The 15,457-nt window shown below is 40.2% G+C and overlaps 1 protein-coding gene across 1 annotated transcript in view; it reads right to left on the bottom strand.

Moving 5' to 3' along the window:
• Positions 1-15,457, bottom strand: part of RAD51C (RAD51 paralog C) — a 1,235,792-nt gene that overhangs the window by 88,048 nt on the left and 1,132,287 nt on the right. The window lies entirely within an intron of this gene.

The following is a 15,457-nucleotide window of genomic DNA, read 5'->3' on the forward strand; positions in this document are numbered from 1 at the left end:
TACGCAAGAATTTATATAGTTTGAAGGCAGGATTTTCAGAGTATTAAGGACTGTTGTCTTGCGGAACAAGATGCGACCACAGGAAACTGTTAGCCTGTTAAAATCATTCTGAGGCAGATAATGGACACATGGAAGCAAATTCTTCAAATATGTCATGGAAATACAAGATAGTAGGTTACTAGAAAAAAGGAAAACAAAGTTAAAGTAGTGCAAGCAAGAAAAAATGTTAACTGTACCTATCATATAAATAATCAACACAGCAGACTGTAATATGGGAAGGTAAAACAATTCATAAGTAACACAAATGCACAAAAAGGGATGTGATCAAGCAGAAACCAGCAAAGAAAGTTAAGCAAAGTCGGGGAGATTAGACAACGTAGTCAGGACAAAATACAACCCTGTGTGCTTAAAAACCTAGAAGTAATGCCTGATTTAACTACTAGATGAACTGTACTATCTTCCTTACAAGTTGGAGTGTTGAGCACAATGGCAAAGGTAAAACTACCTTTTACAGAAAAACATACTGGATGAAGCAAACACTTATTGTCTTAACTTTACCTCTCTCCTAAAGAAGACATGAAAATGAATTTGTGTGACAGACAGAGGAGTTCTAGAATGCTGATTCTCTTGATGAATGTCATTAAGCTAAGTTTCATGTAGGTGAGGTTCTGTCATTCTATCATGATCCAGCTGTGTGACTATCACCAGTTCAGCAGACAAAAATCAACCAAGTCGATCTGGTGTATCTGGACTCATGCCTCAAGATGTAAATGGGGACAGTAAAGGGGATTATTTGGTATAATCCCCCAAATGGTGAAGTGGAAATGAATCTTCATGAGTAACTGGGTACAGATGGCAGCACTCAAAGTAAATAGAAAACTGGATGTAAGGGGTACCAGCTGAGGGGTCGATTTAACTATGGAAGAGTCAGAACCAGTGAAGTGCTGTAGGATTTGGTGCTGCAACCAATTCTCTTTTAACAGTGCTGTATCTGGTATTACATTAAGCCAATCAGTAAGATTCAATGATGATCCTGACTACACCAAAACTGCAGTGGTGGGTCAAGGAGGAGGGATCAATTTCCAGCATGACCTGATGAGGTATGAAATAGCAAAATATCTACACAGGTTTAATCCAAGAGTACAAGGTTCTGCATTTCAGATGTGTGAAATCAAGAAACCTCCATGACTGAGGGGCTGTCCACACAGACAGGGCAAAAACATGGGCAGGGCACTCCTATGATATAATAAAATGCAAAAGCAAAATATAATCGATGCTGGCATGCATAAGTATGGGACTCTACTTAAGATACCAAGTTCCTCCTTCCTCTGTACGTGACACTGGTAAGATTGCATCTGGAATGCTATGACCAGTTACAGTAGTCATACACAGAAAGAGAGATTACCTGGCAGAAAATGCAGAATGAAAGACTTGCCAAACCAATGATTAGAACGAAGGCACTAGGATATGAAAAAAAAAAAAAAAGACAAACCCCTGGCATGCATGCAGAGGAAAAAAATATATGGACAATGCATTATCAAGAGGGGGTAAATGGAAGGGGCACACCTGGAAAGAACAGACAGAGAAGATAGAAGGGAACAAAACCTGCAAAAGGTCAATTCAATGCTAACTTAAGCAAACACGACTCACTACTTTAGAGAAAGAAAATAAGGGTTGGAACACCAACACTGTGAATAACTTAACTAATCTGAAACAAACTGCTTGATCACAAGTAAGTGGGAACACATTTCCCACTACAATACAACCAAAAGTCAGTGTTTTTGAACAGCATTTAGTCTCCTCACTCTCACTTCAACCACTGGAGGAAACAAGCTTCTAACACATCATGAACTTATATTTTCCACACATCTTAAACTTATATTCACTACCTACACAGTCATATAATATCATATAATAACTGGGAACAGAGCACGACACATGGAAGTCTAAAAACCTAACCTTCGATTCTACAGGAGAAGGTGATTTCAATCAGATGTGTTTGGACAGCTGGAACTTAATCAACTGCTGGAACAAGCAGCCACAGGCAATGGAGGAGTACAGTGGATGGGCTCCAGGATGTCTGGGAGACAGAGAGAAGGAAAGGAGTAGCTGGAGTACTTGGGCAGTTTCAAAAAGACCACAGTTTCTCAGCTGGCATTATGTTAGTAAACAAAGTGCTACAGCCTGGGAAAACAACTGTAGTTTTCAGTGACTGAGTGTAGGCAGCATGGGGCAGACGCCAGTTTATATACAGGAAAGGTTAGCTTTTTCCTGTTCAAACCATGTCATTTAATTTTTTTAAAGTTCCATTCCCATCCACTATCTTCAGGTACACTAATTTTCCGTTAACTGCCTATCAAGTTGCCCATCTGCTTACCCAGTAAAACCTTTTTTAAGAAAAAGACAGAAACAGATCTCTCTGCTTAAAGTTAATCAAACTACAAAACAAGGGGCATTTCTACACAGCCTTATTCAGTCTCTCTAAGGGGGGGGGGGGTTGTGTGTGTACACCCTAGACACACAAACATAAACTCTCCTAAGAGCACCACTATGTAACCTTACTGTCCTTATAAACATTGTTTGGACTTGGAACCAACTTGTCTCCCACTGCAAGATAATTCAGTGGAAACCCCCTCCCCTCCCCAACAAAGAAAAGCTGTTTCTGGGCCACTGAAACTCTCCCGTGGACTGTTAAATGAAGTCTATTCACCAGAACCACAACTGGATGCCCTGAAACTGCACCAGTGAGGCAATAAGTTTTGCAGATTAAAAGAAAAAATAGAGCATTCCATTTTAAAACTATCTTCGGAGTTACTACCTTATTTAACATCCAGAAGATAAACTTCAGCTCTAAAGAAAGGATAATAAAAAACTGCCAAACCGCTCAAGACTTGTCAACTAGAAATCAACAAAATTTAATATGATTGTAAAAGTTAATCCTTTTATGAGCAAATGCGGGAGATGCAAATATTGCAGTTATATACAAGTAGGGCCAACATATAAAATAAAAAGAAAAGACTTCTAACTGAAAGCAAGATATAATTGTGATAGTGTTGGTTTGGTCTATGTGGCTTTTTGCCATCAATGCCCATGCTTCTACATAGGTAGGACAGAGCACAAGCTTATGAACGAATATATGAGCATATTTATGATATACGAAAGAAGAAAAAACTAATGCTTTATATAAACACAAACAGATGTCCTTCATTATCTTTAAAGTTTATGGTAGTGGATAAAATGGATAGGAATGTATGTCGGGATCCTTGGGGTCTGTTTTTGGAAACAAGGGAACTGTTTTGGCGGTTGTTTTGGGAAGACAACAACTGGCCAAGTTTAAATGAGCAGCTTTCTATAGCATCTATCTTGAAGATTACGGCTCTAATGAGAGAAAATATACAATAAAGTTTTAATATTTATTTATAATGTGTACAATCCCCTGGGATTCCGGATATTGGCAAAGGCTCTTGCCACCCCCATAGTGCCTTTTTTAGGCAAGGCTCAAATTCTAAACCTACCACCCTAGAACACAAAAAAGGAAAAAAACTAAGGGTAATGCTGCTCAATGCCAGAAGTCTAAATCTCAAAATGCACGCACTCGAGGCCCTTCTCAGTATGGAGAACATCGATGTCTGTGCTGTGACAGAAACCTGGTTCAAGGCTCCTGAGAGCACCCCAGCGCTATCAGGTTTTACCTCATATCATGCGTTCCGGCCCCAAAATCTGGACAATACCAAGAAAGGAGGGGGGTATCCATATTCATCAAGGACACCCACACCTCAAGACTGGTGGCAACGCACGATGCATTGGAGACCATCCAGGTGCAATTAACCATAGGCAAGACTGCTCTGCAAATTGTAGCATGTTACAGGCCACCCTCACAAACTCAGGAACCTCACATGGCCTTCCTGAAAACACTAGAGGGATAAATGTATCACCAAACACCATCATACTAGGTGACTTCAATTACCCTAATATAGACTGGGATCACTACTCAAGCCCAAACACCCTAGCCCAAAAGTTCCTGGAATTCATAAACTCAAATGCCATGGAACAACTAGTCACCATCCCACAAGAGGAGATAACATACTTGATCTCATCATCACGAATATGGGAGCACAATGTTCAACACCGGAGGTGTACCCCTCAATGGTGAGATCAGACCACAAACTAATCTCGCTGGAGGTCCTCATCCCACCCCGACCTGAAATAAAAAAGACCACAGTAAAGAACTTCAGGAAAGCCGACTTCACACTTCTAAAGACTAGTGTGGTCTCCTTTAAGGCCCCCGAGGCAGTGGAAAACAGTACTCAAGCCGCTGAATCACTTACAAATGCCTTCTACCAGCACCTGCAGGACTGCATGGATAAGGCAATCCCAAGCAAAACAAAGACTCTTTGTACCAAAGGCAAGCGTCCAGTCTGGTGGACCCCAGCCATAAACAAACTCTACAACAAAAGGAGGAAGCTACTACAAGATAGAGCAAAATCCTTAAAAGGTAAGACACCCTTGATCACTATAAGTAAAAAACTAAGAGCTCTCATAAAATCATCCAAAGCAAATTTGAGAGAAAAATAGCTAAAGACTCAAAAGACAATCATAAGGCCTTCTTTAGCTATGTTAGAAACCTGGGAGGAAACTCCCAGATATGCTCAGAGCTAGTTCAAAATGATGTGAAGATTACTGATCCTACAGACATTGCCAACATACTGGCTGACAGATTCAGTGCAAACTTCTCCCCCTCCCCAAAAGGAGAGATATCTATACCAAGCGATTGCAGCCCCCAAACATCTCCAGCCCAAGTGAGAACTGCTCTCTCCAAAGCAAAAACACAGCATCCATGGGACCTGATGGTGTCCCCGGCTGTGTGCTCCATGAACTCAATGAGGAATTAAACCCACAGCTAGGACAGCTGTTTAATCATAGTCTTACCTCTGGATCATTACCCAGGAGTGGCGCACTGCAACTGTGGTACCACTTCACAAAGGCGGTGCCTCCACCGACCCTGGAAATTACCGCCCATTAGCTTGACAAGCCTTATCTGCAAAGCCATGGAGAGGATCATAATGGACCTCATAAATAAAGACTTAGGGAATTTGCAGACTTTGGATCCAACCCAGTTTGGCTTTGTCAAAGGCAGATCATGCCTTTTAAACTTGGTTGACTTTTCGAAACAGTCACCAAAGCCATTGATGAGGGAAAGGCAGTCCATACAGCCTACCTCGATCTGGCTAAGGCCTTGATACAATACCCCACTCGGGTATCATTGAAAAACTCATCAGCTTAAATGTCAACCTATACATCACAAGATGGGTTGCAAACTGGCTGAGTGACAGAACCCACAGGGTCAGAGTTGCTGGCGCCATGTCAGACTCAAAGCCTGTCACAAGTGGTGTCCCACAGGGCTCAGTCCTGGGCCCACTCTTGTTTGGCATCTACTTTTCGAAGTACAAGCAAACACAGGAGGGTTATGGCTGACAAAGTTTGCAGATGACTGCAAACTGGGCCATAGTACAAAACACATCTGACATAGATATACTTCACAAGGGTCTCACAGAATCGGATATCTGGTGCCAGAGCCACGGCCTAAAGTTAAATGCCAAAAACGTCATAGTCATACCCTTCGGGAAAAACAAGGTTACCCCTAGCTACCAAATAGGTGGCAATCCACTGAGCACAGAAGAAGTTATCAGGGACCTGGGGACCCAGGTTGATAGTAGTCTGTCATTCGACACCCATGTAGCTAAAGTAGTTAGGAAGACCTTCTACATTGCCCACCTTATCATGAAGGGATTCTCATCTAGATCAAGGGAGGTCATAGTCTCCCTTTACTCATCACTCATCAGACCAATGATTGAGTACAATGCCCCATTCGGAATGTATCTGACCCGACACTTGCAGCAGCTGGAGAGGCCACAAAAGTTCCTCACCAAAAGGATAAAGGGTCTCAAATATCTGTCCTATGCTGCCCGACTGAAAGAACTCCAGCTCTATTCAGAAACTTACCGCTTGCTCAGATGTGACCTTTGCCTAACGTACATCGCCATCTCAAACCCAGATTTGATGAATATGCTTCACCTCAAAAATCTAGATCCATCAGAGCCACAAGGGCGGGAGACTTAAACCTTGACACGGCTATTAATAGGACGTGCTGGAGGGATAGATTCATCACCCAAAGACTCCCTATGCTGTGGAACAAAATCCCGGTACATGTGAGGCAGAGCACCTCGCTGGCCTTGTTCAAGAGAAATCTTGACCAATGGATGGGAGATCGCAGATATACCCCAGGGATTACCTCAGTGTCACTGCTCGACAGAGGCACAGCAAAATAATGGGTATAGTTCCCCATACTAAAGGGGTGGCGTAAGCCACAAAACGATGGGCTAGGCTTGTAAATGCCCTCGGGCAGATAGCCTAGTATGAACCTATGAACCTATAAGAGTAGTGTAAAAAATTTTAATTATTTAAATTTAATTTAATTATTTAGTTAACGTTTCAGTGTTTTACAAACCATATTAAGTAGTATTCTTAATGGAGTTTATAGTCTCTGATATTAAGTCAGACTTTATTTGGTATTTTAAATGGTTTCAGTGGGTATTAAATTATACATTTAATAATTTTACCTGGTGTTTTAATTATAGTATTTATAATATTTTGATGGATTTTGAATAAAAAATTAAATGTATTTGTTTTTTAAAAAGGAAAGGTAGGGGAAATTGTTGAATGACATTTTAAATTGTCTGTAATTAGACCATGTGATTTGTTCTGTTATATAAATGAAATGACAGAGTTGTATGGTTATCTGAAGAAGTTTCACAATTTGTAGAATGAAAGCGTTATCACACTCGCATTAAATTTTGTTGGTTTGTAGTTGACAAGTCTTGGGCAGTTTGGCATTTTTTTTTGGTATGCTTTTCTAAAGAAAGGATTTCAGGTGGCATGAGATAAATAACAGAAGCATTCTCATTATGTAAATTGATCTATGAATAGATCATTCTACAAAGTGCTACAATTGGGAGTGTCCCTTTTCCACTCTAATTTTCTTTTAAAAACATCTTTATTGAATTATCACTTATGGCACAGGCAATCGTACATTTATATAAATGAAAACAAACCATATTCACATATTTTCAGTTGCAAACATTACACATCATATAAAATCTATAAAGTCACTGTCAATCAAACACTGCATAACTCACTCAATTCCTGCCTTCCTTAAACCTCATTCCTTCTCGAAAACATTAGTCAGAATGCATTACCACAGTTTCCATTTGTTCTATGTAATTTGCTTCTACCTTTTTCTAAAGATCCCACTTCCAGGTCCTTTCTCTCTGTTACTATATTCACTACTTCTAACACAGTTGGTTTTGAAGGATTTCCATTTTCTAGCAATTGCTTTTTCGGCAGCCACCAGAATTATGCTCAGCAAGGCCTTATTATGTCTAGGCACTTTAGATCCTGTATCACAGCTCAATAATCTAATTTCCTTAATTGCACCAGTTTGTGGACCCAATACTTCTAACAATGTAGTTTGCAGGGAGTTTTTAAAACCTGCCAACTCATTACACTGCCAAACAAATATGTTCCCAGTTGCCTCTTCCCTCCCCATCACACCTCCAACATTTACAATCAACCTGAGAAAAAATACTTTGGAGTCTGCTTGGGGTATAAAAAATACCTATGGGAATCTTCCAAGCAAAAATCCCAAATCTTCTAGGCTGCTGAATATTTGGGAGCAATACATATATCCTCTCTTTTTTTTGTGAATTGCTTATCCAATCTCTCTTCACAATCCGTTCTAACCTCCTCTGAATGATTCCTATAGTTATCATGCAATATGTTATATGCCCTACTAATTAGCATGCAATATGTTATATGCCCTACTAATTAGCCTTTTTTTAACAGCAGCTTCAGTTCTATATTCAATTGAAAACTCTACCAGTGATGGTCTTTCACTCAGGATCCCTCTTTTCCTTTCTCTTTGCCTATACTCTGATATTAATCTTTGAAAGGGAAGGCAGTTTCTAGCCTGCAGTCTAAATGTATTATTGGCCTCTTCCCATTCGGTTACCCTTCCCTTTCTAATTATTTGCTCCCAATACCTTGGTTCTTTTGTCAGTTCCTCCAGTAAATTCCAGCCTCTTGCCTATTATCTGTACTCTTAATTGCAGTCATCCCTATCAGCAGAATCGCCTTTCTCCAATCCCGTTCTGCTTAGCTTTTAAAATACTGTCTGCTACTTTAGGAATAAATGTTCTGTATAGCTATTATTCTCCTTCGGGATCTGCATACAAAATTCCTGTCTCCTCTTGCTTCTTGAGGTTTCCTCCGGTTTCATCATCATCTCTTTCCACTTTGAATTATAACTTTCTGCTTATGCTATGTACAGAAGCCTTAACTGTGTAGCTCTGAAATATCCATTCAGATTAGGTAATCCCAAACCACCTTGCTCTACTGACAACCCACTCTCCTAAGTATTTCATTTTATCATGCCCCCCCCCCATATATGGGTATTGCTGAACCAATTCATGTGTGGTACATATTTAACAACTACTGACTTTATCTTCATTAATTTTGTATACCAAAAAGATCTGAACCTGTCTCGGAATGTTACACAACACTGAAATGTCATTTTCTGGTTTCATCAAGTACAACATATCAGTTGCAAATAAAGCCAACTTTTCTTGAACACCATACCAATTATATCCTTGAATTTCTGAGTCCCTTATTTTCTTTGCCAATGATTCTAAACAACACAAATAATAAAGGGGAAAAATGACACACCTGCCTGGTTCCTCTGTTCAAACAGAACTTATCAGAGAGGAACCCCTAAACAAACTTTAATTTTTGCCTCCGGTCCCTCATATATTCTCCTAATCAACCTTATTATTGAGTAAAGGAATGCAAATGTTTTCTTTGCTCTATACAAAATCCCAGCTTCGTCTGTCAAATGCTTTTTCTACATCATAACCCAACAACAACAGTGGTATTTTCTTACATTCCGTTTCCGTCTGGATCATCACTGTTCTGTTAATGTAAATGTTGCCTACCCTCCACAAAACCACAGTGATCCATATCTATCAATTTTGGCCACACCTTCTTTATTCCTTTACCCATTACAGACATAAACACTTTATAATCATGGTTTAGAATTGAAATGTGCCTATATGAAGCTGTATCTGATGGGTCCTTATCATATTCAGGTATTACAGCCATCACAGCTTTCTTTCAGGATGTTGGTGGTGCTTCTACATTTAAAATATTGTTAAACAAAACCTTCAGCATGTTTATCATTTTCTTCCCTCCTAGCTTCCAAACTTCCATAGGAATGCCATCTATTCCTGGAGACTTTCCTGTAAATGTTATACATTACCATTTTATTTCAACTCCTCCTATCTTGTTAATAATGGAGCCTCATCTACTTCTAACCAAAAAGTGCATTATTATGCCTTTTGGAAAATTGACGATCCCTAAATGTTCACATTATCACACTGACAATACTTCCCTAAGAGCAGACCCAGAAGTCAGAGATTTGGGTACTTGGACTGACAGTGACCTAACTTTTGACTAACAAGTGCCCACTGTTTTCAAGACGTTATTCTATAATAAAGCAGCCTATAAAAAAGGGATATCATCTTAAGTCTAGACAGGTCACTGTCCACTTTACTCAGCTCTCATTAGGCCCATCATAGATGCCCTTTTGGTATGTACCTGTTCAAGCACTTGCAGCAACTGGGGTATCTGCTCAGGTTCCTAACAAAAATAATAGTAAGCCTAAGGCACATGACCTACATGGGCCACATCAAAGCCCTGTTGCTGTATTCAGTCTCATCCAGACTACTAAAAGGCAATCTATGCCTGGGTTATATACCATCCACAGTCCCAGCACTATTTATTTATTTATTTATTTCAGTTTGATTACTGGGGAAGTCCACTGGGCTATTGGGCCCGTTTTCAGTGGAGGCCCGGGGAGAAAAGCTCCAAAACAAACAAAAAAATCAATACATTTATATATACAGATTACAAAAATAATTTCAAAGTACATGCAAATCCATGTTCAAATTCTGAATCACAATGATAATTCCAGTAAACAAGTAAAGTCTAAGTCACTCTAAGAAACAAGTATCAGGTGGTTGTAACAGAAGAAACAACAATTCCACTTTTGTTTTGAGAGAGAGGCAATACTTGGGATAATACTGTTTTACTGTGCTGTTCACTAAGCATAGTGCATTATAGAAAGGAGAACAGGTGCAGAATAGAAGGAGGTTAGTCTGGGGCAAATGGAGTAGAAAGTTTAGGTATTAAAGGCAGAGGAGTGCAGTTGCAAATTCTGTTATGAAAGAGGTAGGAATGAAGCAGAGTTTTGAAGTTGTTTAGGTTGGTACTGGTCCTAAGTGACAAGGGCAGGGCATTCCATTTCTTAGCAAGTGTAAAGGATAAGAGAAGCTGGCCAGCAGGGCGTTGGGGTTTTTGAACTGTGATCAGGTTGTGTTGTGAAGATCTAAGTGGTCAAGAGGGGGTATAAGGGAGCAGGATATTTGTAAGGGCTGGGCAGTTTGAAGGGTATAGTAGTAGCTTGAAGGCTGTGGTGAGTTGGAGGAGGTTAAGTTGATTAGGAAGTTCGAGCCAGTTTAGGGTGAGAAGGGAGGAGCAGTGATGAGAAGAGGATTTGGCATTATTGGCAAATCTGGAGATTTTGTTGTAGCATAGCTCAAGTTTGGATGTAAGAGAGGATGAGAGATTAGTAAGCAGGGGGGCACCATATAGGAGGGAAGGAAGGAGGAAGGTAGAAGCAAGGGTTAGTCTAGAGTGAGGAGAGAGGAAGTGGTTGTTTCTATACAATAGACCTACTTTTATGCGAGTTTTTTTGATATTCAGTTGGATATGTGTATTAAATTTTAGTTGATCGTCGATAGTGACACCAAGAAGTTTGGAGGAGGATACGATTTCGATAGAGGAGTTATTAAGGCTAGTGATTAGGAATGACTGTTTGTCGAGAGAGGAGGATTTAGAGGGAGAGAAAAGGAGTATCTTAGTTTTGTTGGCATTTAGGGAGAGGTAGTTTTGTAGCATCCACTTTTCAGTGGTAGAAAAGGCACTTTGGGTTAGGGCTTGGAGGTCTGTTAGGTTAGAGGCAGAGCAGATTAACGTTGAATCATCAGCGTATTGAACGATTTTAGTATTGGGGATGGCCTTGTAGAAGTCATTTATGAAGATATTAAATAGTAGTGGACCGAGTATGGAACCTTGAGGTACTCCAGTAGGAATAGGAAGAAAAGAGGAGGTAGCTTGGCCCCATTTCACTGCTTGAGATCTGTTAGAGAGGTAGCTGGAAAACCAGGAAAGGGATTGGGAGGAAATGTTGAGATTTGATAAGTGGTTTAGGAGGTGTGTATGTGAGATGGTATCAATAGCTTTGGATAAATCTAGAAGGACAGTAGATACTATATTACCAGTGTCACGGGCAGAGTTAACTGAGTGTAGGAAGGAGAGAAGGGCAGTGTTAGTACTATGTCCAGGGCGGAAGCCGTGTTGGGTAGGAGAGAGAAGCTGGTGCTTAGTGAGGAAAGGCAGGAGTTGTAGGTGGATACATTTTTCTAGGATTTTAGATATAGGGGAGAGAATGGCAATAGGGTGGAAGTTTGTGACTGAACAGTTTTTGCCACCTTTGTGGAGGGGTAGAATGTAAGCAGAACGCCAAAGTTTAGGTACGTAAGATTCAAGTAAAGACCTGTTGATTAGGATGCTGATGGGAAGAGCAACAGCGTCGTAGGCAATTTTTAGGAAGGCAGATGGGATGTTATCTGGGGCATTAGAGCAGGGCTTTAATTTAAGGAGTTTTTTATTTGGTTGATAGATGCAGGTTTTATCTGAAAGATGGTGGTTGAGAACTGTTTGAGGAAGAATGAGTAGTGGCAGGAGATATATGACTGTTGGGAAAAGTTTTAGTTAGCCCGGCAATGGAGGAGGTGAAGGAGTTAAATAGAGAGGCTATTTCGAGGTCGGTTTTGCTGGTATCTGGACAGGGGTTGTTTTTAGTACCAGGTCTGAGGAGAGAATTGATGGAATTCCAGAATTGTTTGGGGTTTCTAGCATGGTTTTCTTGAAGTTGAATGTAATAAGATTTTTGTCTTTAATGATTTGTTTCTTGCAAAGGTTTCTTAGCTGCTTGTATTTAAGGAGAGATTCAGGTTGTTTTTGTTTATTGTAGGTTTTCCAGGTTTTATCTCTAAGGAGCATTAACTTTTTAGTATCTTTGGTGAGCCAGGGGGAGGTTTTAGCTTTAAGTCTTATAGTTCTGGTAGGGGCTAGGGAGTTAAGGACGGTTAAGAATGTTGAATTGAAATAGAGGATGGCTTCGTCTAGTGGTAGAAGTTTTAAAGGGTTCCAATTGATTTGTTTAAGTGAGTCAGAGAAGGAAGTGGGGTTGAAGTTTGAGGGGTTTCGAGTGTGAGTGTAGAGGTGGGAGTGGGGGGGGGGGAGTAGCTCGTATGGCAAATGCAGGGAGGTGGTCTCCTAGAGGGTCTGAAGAGGTGTCAGATTTTATGACTTTGGATGGGATACGAGAATCCATTCGAGTATGGAGCCTGGAGGATTAGCTTTGTTAGGTCTGGTAATGGAGTTAATGAGTTGGGTGAAATTAAATAGGTTGATGGTGATTGAGGGATTTGGGTTTGAGATTTTGTTCCAGTCTATATTTACATCACCTAAAATAAAGGTTTCAATACTAATATTAGAGGAAGTCCAGGATAGGATGTCCTCCAGACACTACTAGTATTGTTGCCTGGCGGAATGTAAAGACAGATGATGCAGATACTTTTATGGTCGTTCATTTTTAGTATGCCGATTACAAGTTCAGTGTTATTGAATGATGGGATAGGGTTTGGGTAGGGAGTAATGGACAGGAGGCTGGAGTAGATTAAAGCAACGCCTCCACCTCTTTTATTAGGTTGGTCGGATCGTAGAGAATGGAATCCTGGGGGTAGGAATTCTGAGTCATGAATGTGAGGTTTTAGCCAGGTTTCAGTGATGGATGCTATATCAGGTGAGTTATGATAGAGCTAAGTATGGAAGTGGGATAGTTTATTTTTTAGGCTTTGGGCATTGATGGTAAGGAATTTGAGTTGTTTGCTAGAGCATTTTTTGTGGTGATTAGGGGAGATTGTGGCTGAAAGGTGGGGCCTGGGTTGGGGTGGATGTCTCCTGCTAAGTGAATGGATATGGGAAGAGTAGGGTTCTGAATAGTTTTATAATTGGAATGAGGTGAGTGGTGGAGATGTGGTTTGTATTTAAACCTGTTTGAGGTTGGAAAAAGCTTAGTTTTTCTGAAGAGTAATGGGTAGGAAGGAATTAAAGAAGCGGATATGTTGTGGTAGTGAGAGATAGGGTGATGTTGGGGAATAAATGGGACCTACTGCACATCAACAAGGCAAATGGTATTAGAAATACCCAGTCCAGAGAGCTCAAACATTTCTGCTACATAAACAGAACAGTCTGGAGGGACAGGTATATATCTCAGAGAATACCACTGCTGTGAAATAGACTCCCCACATACATAAATAGGGTCATGGAAGGGCTTTTCTTTAAGCATAAATTGGACCAGTGGATGTGAACCAGAAAATTTACTCCAAGACAGACTCCTATCCTCCTAATGGACAAAGACAGTGCTTAAACTCCCTACATAACAGTAGGGACACTAACACACTGATGGCAAAACAAAAAAAATATGCTACAAATAAGCAGTATTTAAATATAGCTATGGCAAGCACAGTTGGAACACTCATGGAGAAAAAAACAAAGGAAAAATAGAAGAAGAGGAGAAATAGGGAGGACTGAGATGTGAGAACATTTAATATGGCATAGTTAAACATTAGTAGCCAGTGACTTCTGGGATAATGTAATTGTTTGAATGTTTCTAAAGTTTTACACTCTGGAATAAGTAAGGGAAGCTTCTTCCACATATGGGGGAGGTACTGGTAATTAATGTAGCCATCAGTTGGGACTTATTATTTGGGTGCAAAACTATGCCTTCTGAATGGGTTTTAACTGGTGTGTTTTCATTTCAAGGAAAAGGCAGTCAAAGACAGCAGGGTTTGGCACAGTGAGTACCTTAAAATAGCCAAAAGAATTTCCTATACTGTCTCAATCCTTATAAATAGGTCAATCCAGGAATCCCATGTTCCTCCTCTCTCTGGAAAAAAAAAGCTGCTCATTATCCCTCTACATAAAGGAGGAAATTCAACAGACATTACTAGTTTTAGACCTATAGCAATCTCATCCACCCTCCCCAAAATACTTGAAAAATGTATTCAAAAATAATTGCTAAATATCTCCTGCAGGAAGAACTCCTACCCCCCCACACAACACGCCTTTTGTCCTTCCCATAACACTAACACTGCACTTCTAACCTATATAGATACTGTAAATAAAGCTAGAGATAATGGCAAATTAGTCTCCTCCTTATTTCTAGAGTTGTCTAAAGCCTTTAATACAGTTTAGCATAGCAAACTTCTACTTCAAATGTCCTCATTAGGTCTCTTTCAGCCAACCTTTCTATGGATCAAACGCTACCTATCCAATGGGTATCAGTCAGAAAAATGGCACTACACCTCTCTCCATAGCTCCCAGTCACCACTGGTGTAGCACAAAGTTTTATCCTAGGTCCCTCCCCTCTTTAAAATTCTCACCAACACCCTCCACACAGCTACACAACAGGCTATCCTAATACAGTATGCAGATGACTCCACATTCATTTACATATCTGACAACATGGCACACCTCTGCAAAATTACTCCAGAAGCTTTAGCAGACACTGCAGTGTGGCTTTATAATACACAAATTGTGCTCAACCCTTAATACTCATGGCAAATTATTAGAAATGATAATGGGTGACTATATTAAATTCAACCTACATATACAAAATTGCTTAAGGAAAATTCATCAAAAACCAGGGATGCTTTACAAAGCCAAAAACTGTCTCACGAATGCAACTAAAACTACACTTGTCACTACTTACCTCCTGCCTGCACTTGTTTATGGTGCTCCCATCCTTACTCAGGCATCACAAAAATCAAAACTTGAACAATGCTATAACAAAGGTGCTAAATTTACAGCAAATACCCCGCACAGAACCCACCAATGTATAGCATTAAAAAGCACCACCCCATCAACTGACATGTAACACAGCTTCTTACCACATATAAAATTATTCAGAATCCGTCTGTTTGTCTACCACTAAATAATATTTTGGACATCTATGTTCCCAGTCGGTCATTATAATCCAGTGACCAAAAAGCCTGTCTGCCCACGAACCTATCAAATCTGCTGGGCATTGTCTGTACTCTTATCATGTTGCTAAGCCCTGGAACTCCTTACCTGTATCCATCAGGTCAGTACCCTCCCTCCCATCCTTCAAAACCACCCTGAAAGACTTCCTAGCCAAAAGCTGTCTCTGTTCTTG

The sequence above is a fragment of the Protopterus annectens genome, chromosome 13.part0, assembly GCF_019279795.1.
Source record: "Protopterus annectens isolate FY-2018-M chromosome 13.part0, PAN1.0, whole genome shotgun sequence".
Classification (NCBI taxonomy): Eukaryota; Metazoa; Chordata; order Ceratodontiformes; family Protopteridae; genus Protopterus; species Protopterus annectens.